The sequence below is a fragment of the Entelurus aequoreus genome, linkage group LG02 (genome assembly GCF_033978785.1).
Source record: "Entelurus aequoreus isolate RoL-2023_Sb linkage group LG02, RoL_Eaeq_v1.1, whole genome shotgun sequence".
NCBI classification, from domain to species: Eukaryota; Metazoa; Chordata; class Actinopteri; order Syngnathiformes; family Syngnathidae; genus Entelurus; species Entelurus aequoreus.
Genome location: NC_084732.1, coordinates 10,340,053 through 10,365,887, shown reverse-complemented (window position 1 = coordinate 10,365,887; position 25,835 = coordinate 10,340,053). Strand labels below are relative to the sequence as shown.

At 37.6% G+C, this 25,835-nt stretch overlaps 1 protein-coding gene across 1 annotated transcript in view; it reads left to right on the top strand.

Moving 5' to 3' along the window:
* The window catches only part of LOC133630056 (CUB and sushi domain-containing protein 1-like), a 426,532-nt gene that overhangs the window by 91,548 nt on the left and 309,149 nt on the right, over positions 1 to 25,835 (top strand). The gene's annotated exons all lie outside the window — the stretch shown is intronic.

The window sequence follows — 25,835 nt, the reverse complement described above, 5'->3', positions numbered from 1 at the left end:
GAGCATCAGACTTGGTGTGCACTTCTTCTGGACGCTTATGGTATCATACGCTTTAATGTTTAAGCTGGACGCTTATGGTATCAGAAGTAAAACTTTGTGCATGCTGCGCTGCTTAATTGTGTGCGCATACTGCGCTGCTTGAGTGCTCAGCCTGCTATGTCATCGGGAGGTACGTGCCACGATGTTTCCTGGCGACTTTGTCAAGATGGAACGGGAGGGAAAGGACATTGAGTGGGGACTTAAGGTGCCGGCAGCACTGCAGATGTCTGTGTGTATCCCGGACGTGAGAAGCTCGTCTCAAAGAGAGAGAGAAAGGGAGGAAGGAGAGAGGCAGCGTCTACAGGTGCAGCACACGCTGCTTGGCATGGGGGAATTCCGCCCTCAATGAAGACTCCCAGGTTTGATGGCAAGGGGAACTGGGAGGCATTTCATCCCACTTCTGACACCAATTGTGGCGTCCAGAAGAAGTGCACACCAAATCTGACGCTCTTTTTAAACTTTTATTGAGCAACCTATACTAACACAGTTCAACTTATCTCGTTCTTTCCACAAGCCCGTCTATCCTCACTCCTCATTTCCGCAACAGCAACGCTTCCTCCTTCTTCGCCATTCACCTTACAGGCGTGCTACGTTCACAACAAAGAGGATGCAGGATAAAGTGACAGAAATTGAAATTTTTGCATTGTATTATACATCAGGAAGTGTTGTGTAAGAAAGTGTTAAAAATAAAACCATCAAAAGCCATCTGCTTTTGTATAAAGATAAGTTAGGTTAAATGAAAATATTATTACTATTATTTATCTTACGGTATATCAAAAATAATTTGAGCAAAATTTAATTGAAATATTGTCGGTGTGGCCCTCCAGCAGTGCTCGGGTTGCTCATGCGGCCCCCGGTAAAAATGAATTGCCCACCACTGCCCTAGCTGTACTAGTTTTGTTTTTGTGCTAAGGAATCAACTTTTCACGTGCGCCCCGCAGGTCTTCTCAGCATCTTGGGGTCACGCCACAAGCAGTACTGCAAGCTTGTCACAGCATTAAAGGAGAACTTCCCTTTTTGGGGAATTGTGTCTATCATTCACAAGCCATATGTAAGACAAGAACACATATGTTTTTTCTCGTATGCATTCTAATTTGTAAAATATGGCAAGTAAGAAGTGGCTGACACTGCAGCTAATGGGAAAAATCTATTGTGCCTAAAAAGCCCTGTAAAAAACATCCCAAAACCGCCAACAATACTCCATTTACATCTCGTGACCTGAATATTAACCAAGTATAAGTGATATTGTTATTATAAAAAGCTAAAGTAAATACTTTTAGTGGTGCCGTGATCACAGAGAGCTAATAAGCTCACGCAGCTACAACGTTGACCTACTGACCCTGTGAGCTGCAGCATCGCCTCATCTGAGTTGGCTAAAGTTAATTCGAGATTATATATCATGCCTCTCACCAGGATAGTAGAAGGTTGTGGCCATAAACCGAGAAGTTGATCAACTTTGCCATCCAACTTAGGAGGAGAGGAGAAAGATGTACAAAAAAACAACGTGTTCGCGTCCCTTTTTTGTTTTGTTTTTGTTTTTACCTCCCGGTGGATTATGATTAATTCTTCATCTAAACAGGAATATATGAACAGCCCATCCATCAGTATCACAGTGAAAGCAGACATTGTACAGTAAGTTATTTGTGTTATTATGTGCGTATTATATATGTATTGTTTAGTACTTGGCAATACTTCTGCATGATAGTGTTTCACTAAAGCTGGATCTGTTTAGCACACAGCTTCTAGAACTTGTAGTTCATTCAGGCTAAAAAATATAAGGTTCTGGATCATCATTTACCATTCTGTTACTGGACGTGACGTCACATGCAACCCAGGTATCGAACATTTTAATTTACGTAAATCGGTAGTACTGACGGACTTCAGTTGGTACCGATATAAAAGTACCGAATTCTGTACATCCATAGCTTTACTGTGTGGACTGTACATCCTTATTTTACTACAAGTAAGCTTTTACTGAGTGCAGCGCGATTCATGATGTCATTCTTATACACAAAGTAGACTTTGTTGGCTCTAATGAAGAGTGCCATGATTAGAAGTGTTGTTGTTGCTGAAGGGAAAATCGAACGTTGCGATGCATCTGTGAAATTGATACACCGCCGTATGCTTAAAATTACCAAAATATGTAAAAATGACATGTTATTATGAATGTGCCTGTTACTACATTACATATGTTCTTACAGCATATATATATATATATATATATATATATATATATATATATATATATATATATATATATATATATATATATATATATATATATATATATATATATATATATATATACAATTTTGACGGAGGTTTCCGGTTGTTTTTAGAGTGGGTTATAGGCAGAATAGAGCAACTCCTATTGGCTCCATTGTTAGCTGACTTTTGCTAGATTTTATTTATGAGTTAGAATGCATAAAACATACTGTATGTGCTTGTCTCAAATAAGGATTGCGAATGATAGACCAAGTTCCAAAAAAAGTGCATTTACCCTTAAGTTATTTATTTGCCAACCTGTCAATGAAATTAAACTTTCAAATTCAACTCTACCTTTTGGCCTTTTTAAAAATATTTGCCCCATTAAAATAAAACTGTGACAACCAACCCTATGGTGTGTGACAACATGATGAATGATTTGATAGTTAATTACCTCTATTACAATGAATTGGAAAATATGAAGATTATATATACATGTCAAGGCTGACTATGGAAAGAGGTTTTGATAGAGAGATTCACATAATAGTAGAACTGTGCTAATCCACCCCGATATTCCCTTCTCCATGCATATTATATACCATACATGTGATTACATATGACTTTGCACCATGCCAGTGCCGCCCTGTAAGTTGATTTAGCTAAATTGAAGTGACAGAAAGAGTGAGAGAGGTAAATATGGAGGTAATTGGATCCAGGCAGCCAGGAAGGGACAGTGAGGAACTGGTAGAATGAGACAAAGGAAAGGAAAGGAATCGGGTTTGTGATCTTGCTTCTGCTTTGCTACCTTTGATTCACTCATGGTGCTGACATTGTGGTCCAGGGTCGGTCACTCGTCAAGGGAGTCAGCACGCTTAGTATCAAGTGTGTATTGTGTTAGCCTGTGCATGTGTGGCAAGGGTTCTTCCATTTCTCTTTTTTTTTTTTTTGCTCTTCTAAACAATGGCTAGTTCTAATTATAACTTAACGGAGCATATAAAGAAGAACCCATTGGATTGTGATGCAAATTCAGTTTTATTCAGTGTCAACTAAACATTATTATCACCTATACTGGAGTGGAACAGTGTTCGCTTTAACTTAAAGGATTTAACACCAGGCTGTCCTCCTTGTATTAGCAGCAGGTGTACGCAGCTATCATTATTTCCCCTATTTCCATTGAACAGTAACTACACAGCTTCCTGTGACTTAAAAATGCCCAGTTTGGAGGCTATTCCACCTCAAAACTGTATTGCTTCAGTTGCTACTGGAAGGTGATACACTTCAGTTTTGTCCACACGAACGCATATACTTTATATAAAGCACCAGTATAATGGAAAAACAAGTTGCCTCTATATTAAAGTTATTATCATATATATGATTAATAACACCAAAAGACTTCAAGTTTGCAAGTAAATAGATATGATCAAAATAGTATCAATATCACAGAGATTCCCTAGCCATTTTGAATGATAATGAGCAAGCTAGTCACGTGATCCGTGACGTACCGAGGGGGACCACCATTTCTTTCAACAACAACACTGCTAATCTTACAGACTTCATGAGAGCCAACAATGATTACTTTGGGGAAAAAATATGATCCAGAACTTCATTTTTTGAGCCTGAATATAAGGAGGATGAGCTACAAGTTTTAGAAGCTGTGTGATAAACAGATCAAGCTATAGTGAAACACTAAGCATCATGTAACACTATTGGTAAGAAATACAAACTTGATCAAATGATCACTTACTGTGCAATGTCTGCTCTCACTGCGAATGACGACTTATAGGATGTTCTTATTTCCCGAAATTGCTGCGGATGCTCGTCTTCGGTAGTTGTGTGTTTGTCTATAGGATGGATGTCACAGATATTCAACTCTTCGATTTATGACTAAATCCTCCTATTATGCAAGTAAGAGGCATGATTTATAATCTAACTTTAACCAGCTGAGACAAAATCTGCACAGCAGCAGCACCACACCAGCCTGCTCACAATATGGCAATATAGCAGCATAAGCTAGTTAGCTGTCTGTGATTAATGCACCACTAAAAATAGTTTGTCTGCATTAGTTCTTAAAATAACATTATTGCTAATATTTGGTTAATATTCAGGTCACAAGACGTAAATGCAGTATTGTTGGCAGGTTGGAATGGTTATTTAGAAAGCTTTGAGAGCGTAATAATGGAGCCGTTAACTCAATTGTTTGCAGACTCTATTTTTGCGATTTTGAATACATAAAAGAATAACATGTGTGTTCTTGTCTTGCATAGGGATTGTGACTTATAAGCAACATATCTTTTTCCAATGTTTGCATATCTCTAGTATGACTGATCTGCTGATATGGTCAGAGTGCTGAGCGTCATCTGACCCCAAATCTACAGAAATTGTCAAAAGCATTTGGAGCGGAATATTTAAAATGGCCGTTTGAAATTGTGGCATTTTGTGATGTTTTAGACCGCATTTTTCACATACTTTGTGGATTGGAAATACAATTGGATATGGTTTAACGGATACAAGGAAACACAATCCAGCATAAAGAGTAAAATTGTTTTTCCATTACACTGGTACTTTAAAGGCGACCTGTGAGGATTTTTGTCTTTTCTGACTTATGAATGTTGTTACAATATTGGATGAGCGTTTACCAATGCCGAGGTATAAAATAATTAGGTTCAAGCATTTGAGCGTGAGCTTGCATGCAGTTTTGGATGAATCTGAACACTGTGTTTTGCAGTCTTTTTCTAAGATTGGACATATTTTTTGGACTTTTAGTATAAGGTATCAGCCAGAGGGGGAGGAACTCCTCAACTTTAGGCTGTAAGAATGTAATGGCTGCCGCCTGCCGTGTATTATTCCTCGTCATCAAATTCCATCCCACCTGCTCTGATGTCTATTAAATAAATAATTTCCTGTACATCCCCTTTAAGGCCCCTTCTACACTAACCGGCTAAGGTTATCCAGGGTAAATCCAACCTAACCTTATCCTTGTCCACACACACACAATGGTCGTTTAAGATCCCCTCCCCCCGGCGTAACGTGACCTAATACGCATGCGCAGAAGATGCGCACGTCATAGTCACCTCCAGTGTTGCTTTGTGTGCAAGTTCTTAATTTTAATTTATCTGAACAAAATCCAGTGTTGTGGTATTTCAATTACCTGGAATCTACTGTGCTGTGGGGCCCTATTGTAGTGAATCACACCTGAGCCATCATAAATAAATCAAATCTTTAATGGACAAGTAAAAGTATACAATGTGACAAAGAACATTTTACAACAATCAATCTAGGGATCTAGACATCTGGTCAGGACACTCCTCACTCTTTTGCCTTCACCTTCATTGTCCATTCCTTTTTGGTGACTTTATATACTCTGGACCTAGACCTTGAGTCGGCGACATACATGGCGGACAATAACTGATAGTCTGCTTTGCCAGTCCAAAGGCATTCAATGTTTTCCGTAGTCTTCCCTCGACGGCCAGGTAATACAAAGCAAATGCTACCTTTTTTATCACATGCATGGGAGGAAGGGACACAGTTTTTCAATAAGTAGAGTCACAGCTGACCCGGCCATTTGAAAGTTCTTCTGCCGTCTGAGATGTGCTGTATCCGAAATAGCTGCAGTTGTGCGTTTCCTTCACTTAAGGTATTCATGTGTGATTTCCACAAGCGTCTGTACATTTAGAAGGAGAAACACTGGCATGTCTGGATGACTCGCCTCCATCTTTCCAGTGGTTAGCGCCGGTTGTTATAATGCTGGCTGTGGCACGATCTTTCTGGCGTCACTTCCTCGCCGAACTCAGTTTGTAAACGATCAATGAGTCCATACAAAGCTAAGAGCCGGAGATTCAAAAATACACGGCGCACTTACCCGTGTAAAAATTTGTCCGAGGAGGGAGACCTTAAACGATAGATTAGTGTGGCTGAAACGAGGCTTAGGCTAAATAATTATTCGTTTAAGGGGTTAGACATAGCCTAAGTGTGTACTGTTTTAAAGTTAACTCTCATGCCATTGTGCATCTATAATTATATTGATGACCAGTGACGTTACAACCAAGTCAGTTGTAGCTACTTTTTTCAGGCGTCTGATTGGACAAAATGTGCAATGTGTTTCCGTCTGGACAGAGATTGTTTTAACACTGGACAGGCTTTTTGGAAAATATCCGTATTTGTCTGGACATGGCTTTATTCAAGCGGAGATGGAAAGCAGCAATAAAATGCACCGTTGCAGCAAAGTAGAGATTGTGAAATATAACACGAGGCATAACATGCAGTATACACCAACGTTTGCATGTGTGTATATTTTTGTCATTTCTAGCCGTGTGTCCTCAAATGTCACAATAACAAAGTGAAGAAGTCTGCCTGTCCAATGAGGGATCAGCTAGCCATGACATCACCAGGGAGACAAGGGACTGTTTTTGTGAGGAATATGATATAAGCCAGGTTTCCTCCATCAAAAATGCTGTTCTTCAGATGTTATTAATCCACAATTCAATTCAATAATTAAAATGTTGAGTTGAATCAATTTGCATCAGAATGACGGAGCTTCTCCCTCATGCATATTAGATTACTTTATTATTGTCAAGGTGCAGGGAGCAGGTAACCTTGAACAGCAGCGAGATTGGTGTAAATAAACTCCTAAAAACACACAAAAAATGCACGCCTGTCATGTTTGGTTTTGTTTGAACAAACTCAGGTGTGATTGCTCTGATTTTGATGTGAACCCAGCCTGCGACTGTTTGACAGGGTCAACTCTGGTGCGGTTCAGTTCACTTCAGCTTGAGTATGAATGCTGCATGGTTTACATGCAAGTGTCAGAAATAATACCAAAAAGTGTAATTAAATTTAAAAAATAATATTGCAGCTGATTTGAAGGACTTAATTTGTCAACTGCCAGCAAAAGAATGAATCAGAAAACCACTTTGCACATTAAACGTGTGCGCCAAGGCCTGTGCCGATAACAAATTTTGCTACATAAACCGCACACACTAAATTTTTAGAAGAAAAAAAAAAAGTCAATATATTAACCAGACTGGACTATTAGCCGCAGGTGTATACATTGTGAAATTAGTTATTTACACAGAAATATTTTGTAAATGTTTATTTACATACCTTAATTGTTTGCAAACGGTGCCTATAACACGGCAGTAAAAGGGATGATTAAACAAAACAGAAGTCATTGTCATGGACCCACTAACTGCAGAAGCTAGCTCTCTAATCAGCTAAACAGACGAAATAACTCCATGGTGATGTGTTGGAAAATTTACTGAGGAATATGTGAAACAAACAATACAAAAAGAATGCCATGATAAGTTAATAATACTAACACAGACAATGTCTTAGAATATTAGCTAATGCTAAAGACGCTAGCATGATTACATTACGATAACACGTACAAATATGCATGAAAACACTACTATCAAACATGTGACGGTTTTGTAAGTATGAATTATTTCAGTTATATTGGAAAACTTTCAAAGTTTGGAGTGATGAATGAAGAAACCATAGGAGTAGAAAGGCTATGGACGAATAGAAGACGGAATGGAACTTATACATCGAGGCACTAAACAGAAGAAAATACTTTAGATGTTCAACCTACAGCACCTGCAGTGAGCAAACCCATCCAAAAGATGGCGCCGTAGCACAAACAATAACACACTTTTTCAAAGTCTCTGTAGTTGTTCTGAGACAACTCTTCGTTAAATACGAAACATAATGGCCGTTAGCGAAGAAAAATCCATAAATTAGCCGTGCCGTTTTATAAGCCGCAGTATTCAAAGTTTAGGAAAAAGTAGCAGCTGATAGATCGGAAAATACGGTAAATTATCCCACAAATTATTACCAATTAATTATATAATTGTCAGCATTATTTTGAAACCAAATTATGTAATCATAATATATAAGTAACCATTTCAAAAAACAGTAGATATTGTATATAATTTACATGCCCCTGGGGATAGGTTGATTGGCAACACTAAATTGGCCCTAGTGTGTGAATGTGAGTGTGAATGTTGTCTGTCTATCTGTGTTGGCCCTGCAATGAGGTGGCGACTTGTCCAGGGTGTACCCCGCCTTCCGCCCGAATGCAGCTGAGATAGGCTCCAGCGACCCTGAAAGGGACAAGCGGGAGAAAATGGATGGATGGATGTTTTACAATTGTAAGTGGAAAGTCAGGAACTTTTAATTATGCTAAATAAGTAAATTAAGTTATTGAATAAAAAGGACTCTCAATCTTTCTTAGCAAAAATGTAACTTCAATAAATATTGATTTTCGAAGTGTAGTTTTTCTCCAGTTACAAAAACTAAACCGGGCGGTTCCTTTTTTTTTCTTTTTTTCAAGCCATGACTTTGCAACAAATTCGGCATACTTGCTCGTTCGTTCGTGTTGATAGGCTCACTTTGCTCATTTCGTTTAAAGTCGAAATATTACCACACATGGGCATTTGGCCTTTTTTTTCCTCCAAATGTTTGTTACTTTGTGATGCTTCCCACTAGTGAGTCGCGACTAGTGAGGCTCTGTCCGTGCATTTCGTTTGTGTAAGCTACCGAGACAAAGATTGTGGATGACTGACAGGAGGCTACTTTGTTAATTTAATTCTGTTATAGCATAAACACGCTCAGGGGTTGAGAGCGATGCACAAAGTGAATACTCTGTACCTTGTTTGAAAGCCAGAAACAAAGAAAACACGCATGAATATGGCAATTTAAAACCTCTCTAACCACGAGGGGTTGATGTTGACAGCTATGGTCTAAATGTGATATATATATATATATTTATTCTCACAATTAATTTTTTTTCTCTTTAAGTAGAAGAAAAGCTACCATTAAAAAAAACAAAATAGGAAAAATATATAAAATATATTTTTGAAAATTGTTATTCCTAATATATGTAAGAATAAAATAAGTGTAACAGCAAGTTTGAGTTGTCCTTTCTCTGCAATCTCAAAACTCTATCGACAGATCTCAAAACAACCGTTTTACATTTTCTCTTCCTTTCTCTCCTATATTTGTCACACATAAAACTCAAATAAGTGTTCCAAAACATGTTGTCTAATGGTGGCGTTTAACATTGCTACTGTATATGAGTGCCGCAGTCTGTGAAATACTCGATAAGACAGACTGGTTAGATGTTTCCAGAGGAAAAATGAAAATGAATGAGTTTTACTGTTGGTTGAAAGTTCTATTTTCCTTGTCAACTTTCCCACACTTTTTGTATTTATTTTTATTTTGTCTCCAGCTTACTTGTCTCTCTGCCCTCTCTCTCCATCTTTCTTTGTATTTCTCACTGGTATCCGTCACTTATCTCTTTTTTTCTCAGTCACCTGTTCTTGCGTGAGTCACGCACTTCGCTTTTCTGCTGCTCTTTTGTCTTTCTTTTACGTTCATCCCGTGGAATGCATAGATTCATTTAGCTGAGTATTATCACATGGGATAGCATAACACACATGCATCGTCCGTGGATTTTGTGATCAGATCACAACCAATACCAGATAGGCTATTACAGTTGCTTTGGTCAAAATAAAGGTACCCTCTCAAAATGTTAAATACTTTAATAAATCATTGACTATTTGTTTTGGTGCATATAGGACACTGTATTCAGACCACCAGAGGGTGACCCCTGATGTAATAGACTAGATCAGGGTTTATTAACCTTTTTGACAGTTGGGGCCCAACTTTTCCACTACAGAGGGGCCGTGGGCCCACTTAAATATTAACACTAAATTAGTAATCTAACTCTTGATTTTAAGCGTAGTCAATTATTATATCTAACCGACTTACAGTATACAACCTTATTAAATGATATGAAACTGTGTGTTAATCACAAAGATGATTATTTATTTAACCCTTAAACCTTAGGCTTAGATCAGGCTGATTATAAAAAATAAGCTCTAATCAAATATACTGCATAAAAAAAGACTCCAATTACTGACAAAAATAAATGTGCATACATTTACAAATTTACATGTGCTAAAATAAAAAAACACTAAATTAGTCATAAATGTTCTTAACTAAACTGTCAATAAAATTAAAGTGCAAATGAAAATAAACCTTCACCACTTTAGTCATAACTTTTACGCTTAAGAAACCTTTCTATGACTTTAGCTCCATACCTCTTCTGTTTGTTTGAGATTGTCATTACTGCCACAAGTGGTAGAAAAGAGTATTACAACTGAGTACTGCTTTGGCCCATATGTACCACAGCTGAGAAACATATATTTTAAGGGGCCCTCTTGGGTGCGCTCGCGGCCCAACTATGGCCCTATGGTAAAAACACTGAGCTATATCATAACAAACCCAATTATGGTATAAAGAACATTCAAACCCTTTATGAATCGACATATTACAATTCAATGATAAGCGGTAGAAAATGGATAGATGGATGGATTTGGTGCATATGCAAACAGCAAAAATTATACACAAAGCAAATAATTCCCTGCATTTAAGAATGTTAACCAATTCTTCCCAACAAAAGAGGAGAAATATAACCTTAGGAAAAATGTAACTTAAAACATTTGTATGCATGTATAATGCTTAAAACCTTGAGCATATCAGTGTGTAAAATTTAATTATGGAATGGATTAAGCAAATACCTTTTAACAATGTACAAATACGATCCAGTTTAAAACAACTGTTCACACTCAATGTGTTTTTTAAATACGATGAAGAAGAATTCTGATAAGCATCTTGAACTTTATTGATAATTGATACATAATCTAATCACCTATGACATATTCAGCAAATTATGTGAATTACAGTATATCAACAATCTATTCATGTTAACTGTATTGATTGATTTGTTGACTTTTATATATTGAGGTCAAGAACTTAACAAATATGTTTGCCATTGCTAAGAAATGAAAAAGCAGTAGGAATAAATTACCTCTGATTCTTCCTACTCCTATTTGGACATGTTAAAAATGTGAAATTGTTAACATTTGATGAACCACATTGTAATTATATGCATGTTCGAAATAAAGTACTCACCAAATCAATGAGGATCAGCAGCCTTTAGAGAAATGAGGCAGCACCTACTAAAACATGATCTGGATGTGGTAAAAGTAAGAATGCTAAAATGTAACCGAAGAGGACAATGAAGAGGTAAAGATATAGCGTAGCATATATACAAAGAAGCACTTTTTCTCAAGTACCTTTTCATTTGATTGGTACCTAATAGACGAGACAAACACAACATATATCTCTTCTTTACTTTGTTCTTTTCCAGATGGATGTGTGTAACAAATTGTTTCATGTTTATGTAGACTAAATAAGTGGTAATAAATGACTCGCCATATACATTCATTATTTCAGAAGCATATTTTTGCGTACCGTTTTATAATCTGATTACCGTGTTTGATAGCAAATCTGAGTCACAGCCAAGAGCCACTTGTTTCTATGTCTCACTCTCACTCATCTCTCTCAATATTTGAGGTATTCAAGAAAAGCAATGAGGTACGCTCTATCTTCACAGTCTGCTGAAAAAATGAATCTGTAACACTTTTGATTTAATATAGGCGGAGAGGACAAACAGTGTTTACTTCAGGAATGTACAAAAGTGAAAACATGAAAAGAGTAGCCAGAAGCAAACAAGCTACATGCTGATAACTAATGACTTCTTGATACACTTGCAGCTTGGCTTTTTTCCTTGGGATAACTAAACAATTGGCTTTTGGTGTTCTTTTTGTGTCACCGCCATGCTGTCACATCCTATAATGTCATCCTTTTAAGGACCTAAAGCCGCGTAACACCCTGAGAGTCATTCAACCCTGCAAGTGGGTGTATATGCTCTCAGCATGTGAGCTGCTGAATAACCTTAGACGTTTTTTGCAACTTTGTAGGATTGGGTGCGCACAGCTGAGTGTGAGGGAGCGAAAATAAAGTGTTAACATTATAGAGAAACCATCACATTACAGTAACTAAAGCTTTCAGTGGATTGTGACGGACAACTTCTTAGGCTGAAGGCAATTGGCTCTGAAGGCTGCATCAATTATTTATTTATTTTTTAACTGATCAAAGAACAGAATAAGTTCTGCATGTCTTTGTCTGAGCAGTGCACTCTCACCTTTGAGGGACATCAGTGTTGACATGAATAATAATAGTTGTTATACAGACTTTACATTAGTTATACATAAAACACATGCTGGACACTTCATAAGACTCACATGCCCATGTAAAATCTCAATTCCTAAATGTTTCATGTGAAATTTCACTTCAAACATATTCCTTCTCCATCATTGATTACAATAAAATGACATAATTCCCCATGATGTCACACATGCACCCATCGTTAGTGCTCCTCTCAAAAGATAATGTTACTTCAATCCAATTTTGGTTGAAGATTTAAAAGTTTTTTAAGGTTGTTGAAATTGTTATTTTGCACAAAAATAATAAGTATTAAAATATGTTTTCCCATTCATTCGTTGAAGTACATAGCATGCATCAAATGAAATTCAAGTTTGTCTTAAAATAAACTATAAAAACTGTTTCACATAAAAATAAAAAAAGTGTGAAAAAAATAGACAGTGGGGCCTCCAAATAGAATTGTGTTCCAATACAATAAAAAAATACACATCACAATGCTAATATTTTGCCAATTGTATATTGTTTAGAATACTTAAGGGGTAGCTGCACTTTTTGTATTTAATTTTTCCCAGCGTTCACATCATTATAAAAGTAATGACGACGGTTGGATTTGTTTTAATGCATTCTAAATAGTAAATAAACGCGATCAAAAGTCTGCTTACAATGGCGCTCTATTCCGCCTATAAAACCCTTAAAAAAACATCCATGAACACCTTCATTAAGGTTGTAAATACCTGATGTAAGTATATATGTAATATAGTAATGGGCACATTTATAATAACATTTAATATTCACTTATTTTGATCATTTTAAGCATACACGGCAAATTAATTTAAAAAAATGTTCACTTTAATCACTGATTATTACTCATTGCAAACTTCATGAGCGCCAACAAACATAATTAATCATCTCTTACTGTACAAGGTCTGCTGTCATTAGGATGCCAACTGGTAGGATGTTCCCATTTAGCTTACAAATGTCTCATTATCCTCGCGAAGTAAAGGGGGGTGAAACCAAGTGTCTTTTTGTGTCATTCTTGCCATTTCCGAGTCTAAATTGGCTGTCAAAATGCACTTACTTATCGGGATACTTATATCCAGGTGAGAGGCATGATTTATGATCTACATTAAACTTCCAGGGAGGAGGGAAGCAAGGAAACAACAGACCACTCGATGATGTAAACATAGGCACACAAGCTTGTGATCACGGCACTGCTATAAAATAGTTTGTCTGCGTTAGCGCTTATAATAACTTTTCCTCTTATCTTTCTTCCTAAGTGATTTCCTAAGAGGAGTCCATTCAAATTCATGACGTGTTTTTAAGTTGTTAAATGCCAAATGGTAAGCGTGTGAGTGTCTAAAAGTTCAGTTCCCTTTTAAATATTGTATAGCGATTGTGAGCTGCAGTGCAGTTGTAGCCCTTTGGAAAGTACAACCCCAATAACAATAATAATTACTCGCAGTTTCAAATAAAACGGCTCAAATCTCCTTGGATTATGCAAGTAAATTTAGGCCATGTCTACACAAACACGGATACTTTCAAAAATTATTCTACGGTGATGGTCTCATCCATACAAATGCCCTTTCAAAACAGTGTATGTCCACAAAAAAAACACATTCATCAGCTGTGATACACATATTATCCAATCAGAAGCCCGGAAAAGCAGCCACAGCTGAATTGGTGGCATTACGTTCTTGTTAATGTTCACTGTTAATTGTAATACACTAGACCAGTTCTTCTCAAATTGGTGGGGCGGGCCCCCTGGGGGAGGAGGCATGGTGCGGTGGAGCAGAGAGCTTCCTTTCAAATCAAATCAAATCAAACTTTATTAATAAAGTGCTTTTCATACATAAAATAAATGCAACGCAAACTTCTTTACAAACTTAAAAACAATACCCCGGTGACCCAGATCCCCCATTATCACATACCGACGCATGCACGGACACAAATACCAAACACAAACACACACACACACACACACACACACATATGCAACTATATGAACAAATAAATGCATGTCTGAGTACAGAGGAGCCAGGTGAATAAACACTATCACAGGAACCATCTGCACCAGGAGGTCATCAGACCATGGCCACCAGGATGCTGACACAAAGTGCCACAGCAGCAGGACCGATACCACCTGATACAGATGGCCCCCTCTAGAAGAGATAAAGGATAAAACACAAGTAAGACATATGAAGATATGAAGATAAAAAAATAAAAATACAATGGATATACAGTAAATATATAGTCAATAGACTAAATTAAATCTAGCATCCCATGTTGCAAGTAAGTAAATTATCACAATTACTCCCAAGCAGTGTTGCCAACTTCTCAAGCAGAAAAGTAGCTATTGCTGTCATAAAAGTTGCTACAAGTTGCCAGATGATGTCATTGCCTCATGTGCATCATTTATTGCAATGGACGCCGTCGAAGAGAGGAGTAACATCGTGGGAAATAAAAAGTGAGTTTAGAAATGCTAAGTATGATTACAAAAGCAAATTAACTTTCTTCCGTTGAGCCTTAGCGTTTGTTTTTTTACATTTGATTCAATTTTGTTCTGGATTGTTAAATGTTAAGAGTATCAAATTAAAGACTCGGGGGTTGTGAAATGCACTAATAAACCGAATTTATTGACTGGCTCATTAACAAACAATTGGGACGTGGCAGTAATGTATTTTAGCATGACAGGGGAGAAACATTTACATTTAAAATTACCTCTCGCTTTGTAAGCCAGGGTGGGGAGGGGCTCACGGCCAGCACCCGCCACTACTCGTTGAGGACAGTAACTGCAGCGTGCTTTCACCTCAGACACAAGATAATGATTGGCGTGGCTCGGATGGTAGAGCGTCCGTGCCAGTAAATTGACAGTTTCAATGTCGATCCTAGTTTACGCCATCCTAATCACGGCTGTTGAGATTGTAGGTTTACTTCACCCACCTTGCTTCCAGTGCCATATATGTGCAGGTCTCCCTTGAAAACGCGATTCTTAATCTCATTGGGACTTTCCTGGGTAAATAAAGATTTTATTTTTTTTAATGCCAACAAAAATACCGAAAAATTATAAAACAATTTGTCGTTAGTAGCTCTTTACAAAAAAAGGTAGCCAGATTTAGCGACAAAGTCGTCAAGTTGGCAAGCACTGCTCCCAAGCTTTTTTAACAAATTCACAAATTAAATACTGTATGTCTGTTTTTCAATTCACCTCTTTTTCCTCTAGATCAGTGATTCTCAAACTGTGGTATGTGTACACAGGCTTCATTTAGTGGTAGGCCAAATAATCGCTTAGCTAAAGTACAGTATTTTATTTTCCTATATGGGGCATTCTACCGAATTAAAGCAAAGTGCTGTCCCTTAATCAAAACATTGTTTAATAAAACACTTAAGTATTCAAAAATGCATTTTTACTTACTTTATATTATGATCTGTTTAAACCCAGGGCATTCATTGAGATAGTGATAGGATAAATAAATACAAAATCATATTTTATAGGGTACTTTCTATTGAGAAGTAGCTGTCCCCAATCGTGACCTCTAAATTTCAATTTATGAAATTTGTTTCAATGGTATAATATAAGATATCTTTAAGATTAAGTTCAAACAGAGGTTGAAAGACATAGATTCATTGTAGGTTTAATTTTTAAATTAAAAAACGGTGCTCAAAAAATCATGTCCCTAGTTTTTCTGTCACTACTGAAACAAGTGACAAAATTAAATGGAAATTGGTTTAATCCATTGCACCGGTCGCTCAGGTGGAGGGGGTCACATCTGCGGTCCCCTCCGAGGTTTCTCATTGTGCCCATTGGGTTGAGTTTTTTCTTGCCCTGATGTGGAATCTGAGCCGAGGATGTCGTTGTGGTTTGTGCAGCCCTTTGAGACGTTTGTGATTAAGGGCTTTATAAGTAAACTTTGATTGATTGATTGATTGATTAATCCTCCAATTTTGAAATAATGTGTATTGAAATAATTTTTTTTTTTTTTAAGAATCATTGTTTCAACAATATATTTAAAGCAAGTGAGCATGTTTTTAATGTAATGCTGGTTTCTATCTGTAACTGTAGATTCAGGGAGAAAGAATCAAGACACCAACATGCCAAAACCAAATAAAAAAAGGGGAAAAGAAAGGTTGACAGAATACGGAGAATGAGTGAAGGGTAATCCAGGTAACACCAAGAATATTTGAAAAAGAAATAAGAAAGACATGAGAAAAGAAAGGAAGAAGGAAAGTTTGAAGTCATCAACGATTTATCGGCCACGGAGCAAAGGAAAGATAACCCTAGACCTGGATGTCATAGACTACGTTTACACTGCAGGCCAAATTGGACCAAATCAGATTTTTTCCAGATCTGATTTTTGACAGCTGAATGTTTGAATTATAAGTAACATGGGATCTTTATCAGACTCCAGTATAAACGCGCACAGGCCCCAATGTGGCCTCGATGTCACATGTGCAGTTGGATAAAGTGAAAACAAAGGAAGCTGACCGGACTCTTTAAATGAGAATGTCACTACTATAGGAGAAAACATGGACGCCACAGATTAACATGTTAATGGTTTGTGCCGTGGCTGTTGTGTAGATGAAAGTCAGAAGATGGAAAACAACTGAAGGAGGAAGAAGAAAATAATTGCAAAATGGAAAGTGATCGTGCTGCACACACGAATGACGTAGCTCGACCAAAAATGACGTAAAACAGGTTGCATTGCCGTTTAAACTGCAGTCACATTTGAAAAGATCAGATTCCAAACGGATTCGGAATACCTCCTGATGTGGCCCAATATGTGTCAGGTTGAAACACTGATGACATCTATTAATCAGACAAGAAGCAAGGAATCAATCAGAGACAGAGTTCAATTTAGCTCATGAGGAGAACGCATGGAGCCGGACCCTTAGTCAGTCTCGCCCTACGCTCTAAAGTCCAGCTCTTGCGTCCCTCTTTTTATTCAAGAGTTCCACAGTCAACAATACTAAGGCCACCTCTAAAAGGAGTGGTCACATATTTTAAGCAAAGTAGGTCCAGGACGCACGATACGTGACGGAATGTTCTGGGGGCCTTGTGATTTTGCCCCGTCACGCTTTGTCTGCGTGTTGGAATCTTATCTTGTTGAGGTCCTTGAAGTCTCTGCCTCGTCCGCGTGCCGTCATCCCATCTTCGCTGAGGTCGGTTGAAGTCCTTGGCTGTTAGTGGGCTCAAACAAAGATAACATCTACGGCTGAGGCCACCCCTCAGACAAGAAGTATTTGTCCTTGCTCACATTAGAAAAAGTCTAACTTGAGCACAATAGCTAAATAACTAAAGCAACAGACTTTAAGCATACTAAAGTTAGTGTGATAATATATACATAATTATTCTAACAATATGATACCTAAATATTAGATTTGAAGCACTGGCAAACATGATCCAATCTGATTTGGTGTCCAAAGTAATGTACATTAGCTTTCAGAAGCCTGACAGTAATAGGAAGTGTCTTCTTTTTCTCTGAATACTGAATACATCCATTTTCTACCGCTTGTCCCTCTCGGGGTGGCGGGTGCTGGAGCCTATCCCAGCTGCACTTGAGCGGAAGGCGGGGTACACCCTGGACAAGTCGCCACCTCATCACAGGGCCAACACAGATAGACGGACACCATTCACACTCACATTCACACACTAGGGCCAATTTAGTGTTGCCAATCAACCTATCCCCAGGTGCATGTCTTTGGAGGTAGGAAGAAGCCGGAGTACCCAGAGAAAACACCCACACAGTCACGGGAAAAACATGCAAACTCCACACAGAAAGTCCCCGAGCTCAGGAATGCATCATAGGACTTTTTTCTCTGTGAAGCACACGCCCCATCGTGCTGCCACTGATTTCTGAACCCTCGTTGGTACTTATTTTCAACTGATATTGACAGTTTTCTCCAAAAATAAATGATTTTATTGACCACAAAACATAAGTTCCAACATCAAGCATGTTATAAGTTAATATTAAACAATAAGGTTGAGGGAATATGATACAACCTTGCAAACAAAATAGTGGTCTCTACCGAAACATGTTCAGTCACTACCGAAACACTTGGTGTTTACAAAAAAAAGAAAGTATATTGAGTTATGAAATAAATATGATACTGATTGGTTAAATATATTTTAAATTTCATAAATCAATCTGATCAATGCTTTTAAAAAGAAAGACCATGTCGATTTTGAATAATTTAATATATTATAAGTAAGAACATTTGTTAAAAAATGCGTTTATTATGGATTTTAAAAATAATTAAAAAATATATCTTTACACAAAGTAAGTAAGCATGATATTAACAGAGTAACAGAATATTTTATATTCATATTTGAAGGCTATTATTCGGTAGTGACAAATTTGGGGAGAGGACAAACATTCCTAAATATTCTGAAAATACAAAATACAAGTTGACTGTTTTTTTAATAGAAATGTGTACTTCAGATATTTTACAATATATGTAGGGACAAAGTTTTGAGAATACAACTTACAACATTTTTAAATATTCCCAACTTCACTTTGAACCAATTTGGTAGAATGGCCAATATTTAAACACAGTGTTACTGTTTAAACTGTGTGTAATGTTCCAGCGGCCAAACATATTAAATATACTTGTTAAACAAATTATGTTCAATCAATACTTACGTCCACTATGCCACCGTATTTTATTGTTGGTCAATTTGGTGGTACTTGGAGGGCCAAGTTTTCTCTGAGGTGGTACTTGGTGAAAAAAGTTTCAGAACTACGGCACGGCGTGGCGAAGTTGGTAGAGTGGCCGTGCCAGCAATCGGAAGGTTGCTGGTTCCTGGGGTTCAATCCCCACCTTCTGCCATCCTAGTCACGTCCGTTGTGTCCTTGGGCAAGACACTTCACCCTTGCTCCTGATGGCTGCTGGTTAGCGCCTTGCATGGCAGCTCCCGCCATCAGTGTGTGAATGTGTCTGTGAATGTGGAAATACTGTCAAAAGCGCTTTGAGTACCTTGAAGGTAGAAAAGCGCTATACAAGTATAACCCATTTATCATTATAACTACTGCTTTAAGGGCCTCCCACCATATGTCCCGCCTTACTCTGCCTCGGATTAGCTCTGACCAGGACAAGTGATCAATCAAAAAGGAGGGGAGTTGCTGGGCCGTGTAATGCGCGGAAAATGCAAACGTCATAGTGACCTCCAGTGTTGCCTTGTGTGCAAGTTCTTAAATTTAACTTATCTAAACAATATCCAATGTTGTGTTTTTTGTTTTTTTTTTGATAGATTTAAACTTTTATTAGTAGATTGCACAGTACAGTACATATTCCGTACAATTGACCACTAAATGGTAACACCCGAACAAGTTTTTCAACTTGTTTAAGTCGGGGTCCACGTTAATCAATTCATGGTAAATTATTGGTATTTTAATTAACTGGACTCCAGTGTGCTGTTGGGCCCTATTGTAGTGAATCACACCTCAGCCATCATAAATTAATCAAATCTTTATTAGACATGTAAAAGTAAACAATGTGATACAGAACATTTTACATCAATCAAACTAGGGATCTAGATATCTGGTCAGGACGCTCCTCACTCTTTTGCCTTCGCCTTCATTGTCCATTCGTTTTTGGTGACTTTATATACTCTGGACCTAGACGTTGAGTCGGCGACATACATGGCGGACAATAACTGATACAGTCTGCTTTGCCAGTCCAAAAGCATTGGCCGTTTCCGTAGTCTTCCCTCGACGGCCAGGTAATACAAAGCACACGTTATCTTTTTTTTATCACATCCACGGGAGCCCGCATTCTCATAGACTCTCCTTCAACAAATGGACAAAGTTTTTCGGTAAGTAGAATCCCAGCTGACCTGGACATTCGAAAGTTATTTTGTCGTCTGAGATGTGTTGCATCCGAAATAGCTGTAATTGCGTGTTTTCTTCTCTCAAGGTATTCATGTGTGATTTCCACAAGCGTCTGTACAGACGGAAGGAGAAACACGGGCATGTCTGGATGACTCGCCTTCATATTTCCAGTGGTTAGCTCAGAGTTACGAAACCGCTTTATTATGAAGCTGACTATGGCGCGTTCTTTCCGACGTCACCTCCTATGTGGGGCGCGGTCTTTCTGGCGTCACTTCCTCTCCGGACTCAGTTTGTAAACGATCAATGAGTCCATACAAATCTAAGAGTTGGCGATTCAAGAAATAGACGGTGCACTTACCCGTGTAAAAAAATATCCAAGGAGGGGGACCTTAAACGATGAATTAGTGTGGCCGCAATGGGGCTTAGGCTAAATAATTATTTGTCTAAGGGGTTATTCGGCTTAGTGTAGACATAGCCTAAGTGCCAAAAGGGTGAAACGTAGTGCACATGGAAAAAAGAAAGACACATTGTGAGGGCAAAAAGATGCTATGCGCAGAGTACACGCGAGCCATGCCATAATTGATCGAGCAATGATTGTTGTGGCAACGTTTGTTTTTGAACTTGAAATTATAAAATGTTTGTGGAATTTTGAGGAAGTGGACTTAATTTGTAGTTAGCAGACTGAAACACGTCACATTAGCCCAAAAACTTTCTGAAGTATTCATCCGTGCATTTTCTTCCTGCATAAAACTAATTAATCGGCCAAGTGGTATTTCCTCTACCTATTTATGCAGATGACCTTGTATAATAACCATCCATCGGGAAACAAAAGACAAGGAAGACCCATAAAGTGTTGCATTGAGATGCAAATAGGGGTGAAGCGCTCTCGCAAAACTCTTGAAAGAAAGTAAAAGACAGGAATGACTTAAACACTGGAGACAAAAAAACTTGGGAAAGATAATGAGTGAAACAAGGCTCACCCACACACATATTCAGTGTGCGACACTGCATGCACATGGTGACTCCTCACCTTGAGGTGTATTTGCCCAAAGCTAATCCTGGAGCATGGCTGCTAGAATGTCACATTTCAATGCCAAAAAAGAGCAGATGATTAAAGATCCCTTTCCCATTACGGAAGGACAAAATGGAAAAAAAAAAGTATCCAAAGTCATTGAGCGTGATTCCTGGCTAATTGCTGCCATGCTAATGTGCAATTGACATCAACAAAGCACAATACATTGATCCGATTGAGAAAAACGTAGCCCTTTGAAAGGGAAACAGACTGGGAAAAAAGGAATTGCATCAGGGAAGGAGATTGCGTGTGTTTGTTGGACACTTACAGACATACTTCATTCCCTGTCATAAACATCATCCTGGTAATTATATGAGCATGCCACCACTTATTGTTTTGCCTTTCAAAAGTAAAGCTAAATTGCTCTGCTCACGACAAATTAGCTGGGAGAAGGAACACGTCAGAATGGACCTCTTAAAGGTTCTATCATTTTCATTAGCTCTGCAGTGCACACACACACAAGGAAAATCAGCCCATTTTCTCTGACTTGACACAACCAAGTTAGCTTGGCTGCCGGTGTCGCCTGCAGTGTTTTTGTCATGCTGTTGACAGGCCAATCAGGGCTGCTGTCAGCTATCCTCTAAAGAAAGTAGCTGTTGCTTAAATTTAAAGAGCGGGACCTCATTTTCCCTTTTAGGATATGAGCTGAGTGGACAATGTTTGTGCTTTTTTCAGTCATACCAAGTAAAACATGCATCCACTTCACGCTGAATGCCCCCGTAACATAAGGTACATGTGTGTAATTAGACTGTCATCTTCAAATTCCACACTGATTTCAAACATTTGGGCAGTATTTGGTGATGAAATATGTTCTTAAAGGTAAACTTTTTTCTGAGATATTTCCCATCATCCACAATCTTTATGTGGACCAAGAACACACCAGTGAAATACCATATTTTCCGGATTATAGAACGCTCCAGTATAAAGGCCGAACCCACAAAATTTTAGAACATTTTTCTCTAAATGTTAGCCGCACCGGACTATAAGCCGCAGGTAAATAAATTGTAAAATAAGTTATTTACACAGAAATGTTCTGTAAATGTTTATTTACATACTTTAATTGTTTTTAAATGGTGTATGTAACACAGCAGTCAAACAGCAGATCAAACAAAACAGAAGTCATCGTCACGGACCCACGAGCTGTGGAAGCTCGCGCTCCAATCAGTTAAACCGATTCAATAAGTCCAATGTGATGTTTTGGTGAATTTACAAGACTGACATAGAACAAACAGAATGCCATTGTAACGTAATAATACGAACACAGACACTTGCAAAAGTGTTAGCATAATAGCTAATGCTCACAACGCTCGCTTGTTTAGAATAAAGATTGCATGTACAAATATGCACTACAGGCATCACACCTGGGGCGGTTCAGTAGGTATGAATAGTTTTAGTTATATTGTAAAACATTTTAAAGGATATCAGTCTCAAGGGGCCCAAAGTAGCTGTGGTCAAAGTTCATACCATGCCATTGCTGCGTTTCTGCTTGTCTTACTTGTAGGTACTTGAGGTATCTTTAGTAAAAGCTTGTACACGTACACACAGTATTCACAGTCTAGTTGTATGTTTGTTCAACCAGTTGTCCTTGCTGACTACTTCCAGAGGGACTGTTGAACTCCATTGAAAAATGGAAATTTAGATGTAGAGTAAATAGCCTCCCTCCCGGTAAGTAAAGTAGCTGGCACATCATTCTCTTATCTGCGACTGGACAGAAATATGATCTCACAGCACATTCTGGCTCTGATCCAAGGAGTTTGGAGTCAGACTTGTCAACAAGTCTCCATAGAGGAGAGGACACTATAATCCAAAACCCCATGAACCTCCGATGACATGTTTTCAACAAGAAGAAGCACCAACTCAATCATTCTCTTACATGTGTACTGTAGGGAAAGTCAAACACAAATACAGAGAGTCGACATTGAAAGAGTAACTTAAATCACATTTTTGGTTGTAATATTAGATGGTAAAACAAACTGGAAATCTCATATGAAAAATACACAACACAGGGTGGCAAAACCTCTCCATAATGAACAAAGCAAAATATGTTCTGTACCAAAAATCACTCCATATTATGTACTGCTCACTACTGTTACCATATCTAAGTTATTGTGCAGACATATGGGGAAATAACTATAAAAGTATGCTTCACTCATAAACAATCTTCCAAAAAAGGTCAGTCAGAATAATACGTAATGTTGGATAAAGAGAATATTCAAACCCTTTATTCGTTAAATCAAAAATATTGAAATTCAACGATATAGTGAGTTAGCAAACAGTTAAAATTATGTACAAAGCAAACTATAACCTGCTATCCAAGAATGTACAACACTTATTCTCAACAAAAGAGAAATATAACATCAGAGAAACATTTAATTTAAAACATTTGTATGCACGTACAAGACCTTTTAGCATATATATTTGTGGAATTAAATTATGGAATGGGTTAAGCAAAGTCAAACAAAGTACTAACTTGTTGCAGTTTAGGAGGTTGTTCAAACACAAAATGTTTACAATGTATTATGAAGAAGAACAATGATATTTATTGTAAATAAGATATGATTAGTCTCTTTATGTGAATCGTAACTGACTTAACTATTTATGAAGAGAACTGTGTTTTTTAAAAAAACATTAGAAAATGGATGGATGGATGGATGATAACTGTGCTACAAATTGAAAACAGGAAGTGAACATACAGTATATGTGCATAAAACTGCCATGAAGTGGAAAAGGGGTAGGATTAAATGAGCTTTGCTTCTTTTTACTCCTGTTCGAGCATAAAGAGAAATGGAAAATATGTGATGTGTCATGTTGAAACTGCATTCATGTTTGAAAAAAACTTCAATAAACAAATCAAGGTGTTGCACACTCGAGAAACTGAACTAAACACACAGGCTTCCAGTCTTTTACTTGACTTCATTGGCGTTGTTAGGCCTATTTTAGAGGGGCTCAATCAAGCCCCCCTAAAATGTTCTTAAGACCCCCTAAATAATTTAGTGTTAAAAAAAAAAAAAAAAAAAAAAAATTCATTTTTTTTTAAATTTATTTTTACAAATACATGCCGACATATTCATTATAAAGTGTCCCGAATATGAGTTTAAATACATAATCATATAACCTGTCATTATTCACTCAGTTTCCCCTCACTTTATAGCGTGAGGTAGAGAGCCCCTTTAGTGCGTCGGTATCCAATCCATTCCACTTGTTCATATAGAAAATGCCCACATCACTCAAATTCCAGTCCGCATTTTCTCTGCGACCTTTCTTGCGGTCCTTGGACTTGTTCATATAGAAAATGTCCACATCACTCAAAATCCAGTCCGCATTTTCTCTGCAACTTTGCTTGCGGTCCTGCAGGTGTACGAAGCACATTAGCACACAGCACTGCAGAACAAGAACCTTGTTTCTGCAATTGTAAATAATTTAGTTTTTAAGTTGTGTGTTTCTTGTAGAATCTATATAAAGTAATATACATTAGCCTATTGTTAAAATAATGAAAAAAACATCATTAAATATATTTGTTTTATTGTATTGTTACATTAATAGCTGTTGTATTATTATAGGATGGCTTGTTAAACATTTCATAGGATTTTCAGAGGGTGGAAAAACCAAGACATTTAATATAAAATGAATAAATACATAAAAAGAAAAAGAAAAAAAACGTTTAAAAGCCATCGTCCCGGGGAGCATTTAATTTCGTCCCGTGCATTTTTTTTACCGTCCCCGGGACGACGGGAATACATTAATCTCAAGCCCTGGAAGTTACATTTTATTGTTTGCATTATTTGTTTCAGCATTGCACTTTGAAGATGGTCCCTCAGCTCTTTGACAGCTTTGGCTCTTTTTCAGATCAGCAGACAGACTCTAAGTCTTTCTTATTTACAGTTTATATAAAAGTTTCTCATTTCTATTCAGACTTCCATATATATTTAATTTCCCTAACGGCTTGCCATAAAATATATATATAAATATATTATATACAAGCCAAATTATCCCGATCCAGATATTACTTTAATTCAAGTAATCAAGTAATATTTCCAGGGCTTGAATTTACAACCATTTTAGTCACATATGTGCCCAAAATGTAATCTGTGCAACTTCAAAATATTTGGGAACAAACAATTATTGTATTGTGAGCTAAAGTTGTGGCATTAGCCTCTATGTTGTGAATGAATGACATAGAGGCTAATGCCATGACTTTCATTGTGTTTCAGTGTATCTTGAAGGATCATGCAAGTAATTGTTTCTTGTTGATGCTGTAAACAAAATATCACTGTGCAAACCCATGTTTGTTATTGTACTGAATACAGATTGAAAATAAACCGACTGAAATAATAATAATAACAATGATTAATTTCTAAGTCTTTGTTAGCCGTTTGTGAAGTTTTGTGCTCGTGCGCTACGTTCGCTCGCATCCTGTGCATCTCCTGGGGGCTAAGCCCCCCTTGTCCTTAAAAGCTAGTGACGCCCCTGCTTGACTTCCTTGTGTCTCAGGATTAAGCCTGTGTGCGTTCATGACTTTACAGACCGTCGGATAATAGAGTTATTTTAAAAAAATTATAACTTTGTTCACTTCGATTAAAAAAAAAAAATCTGAGGGAGCCACAACAAAGGGCAGAAAAGCCACA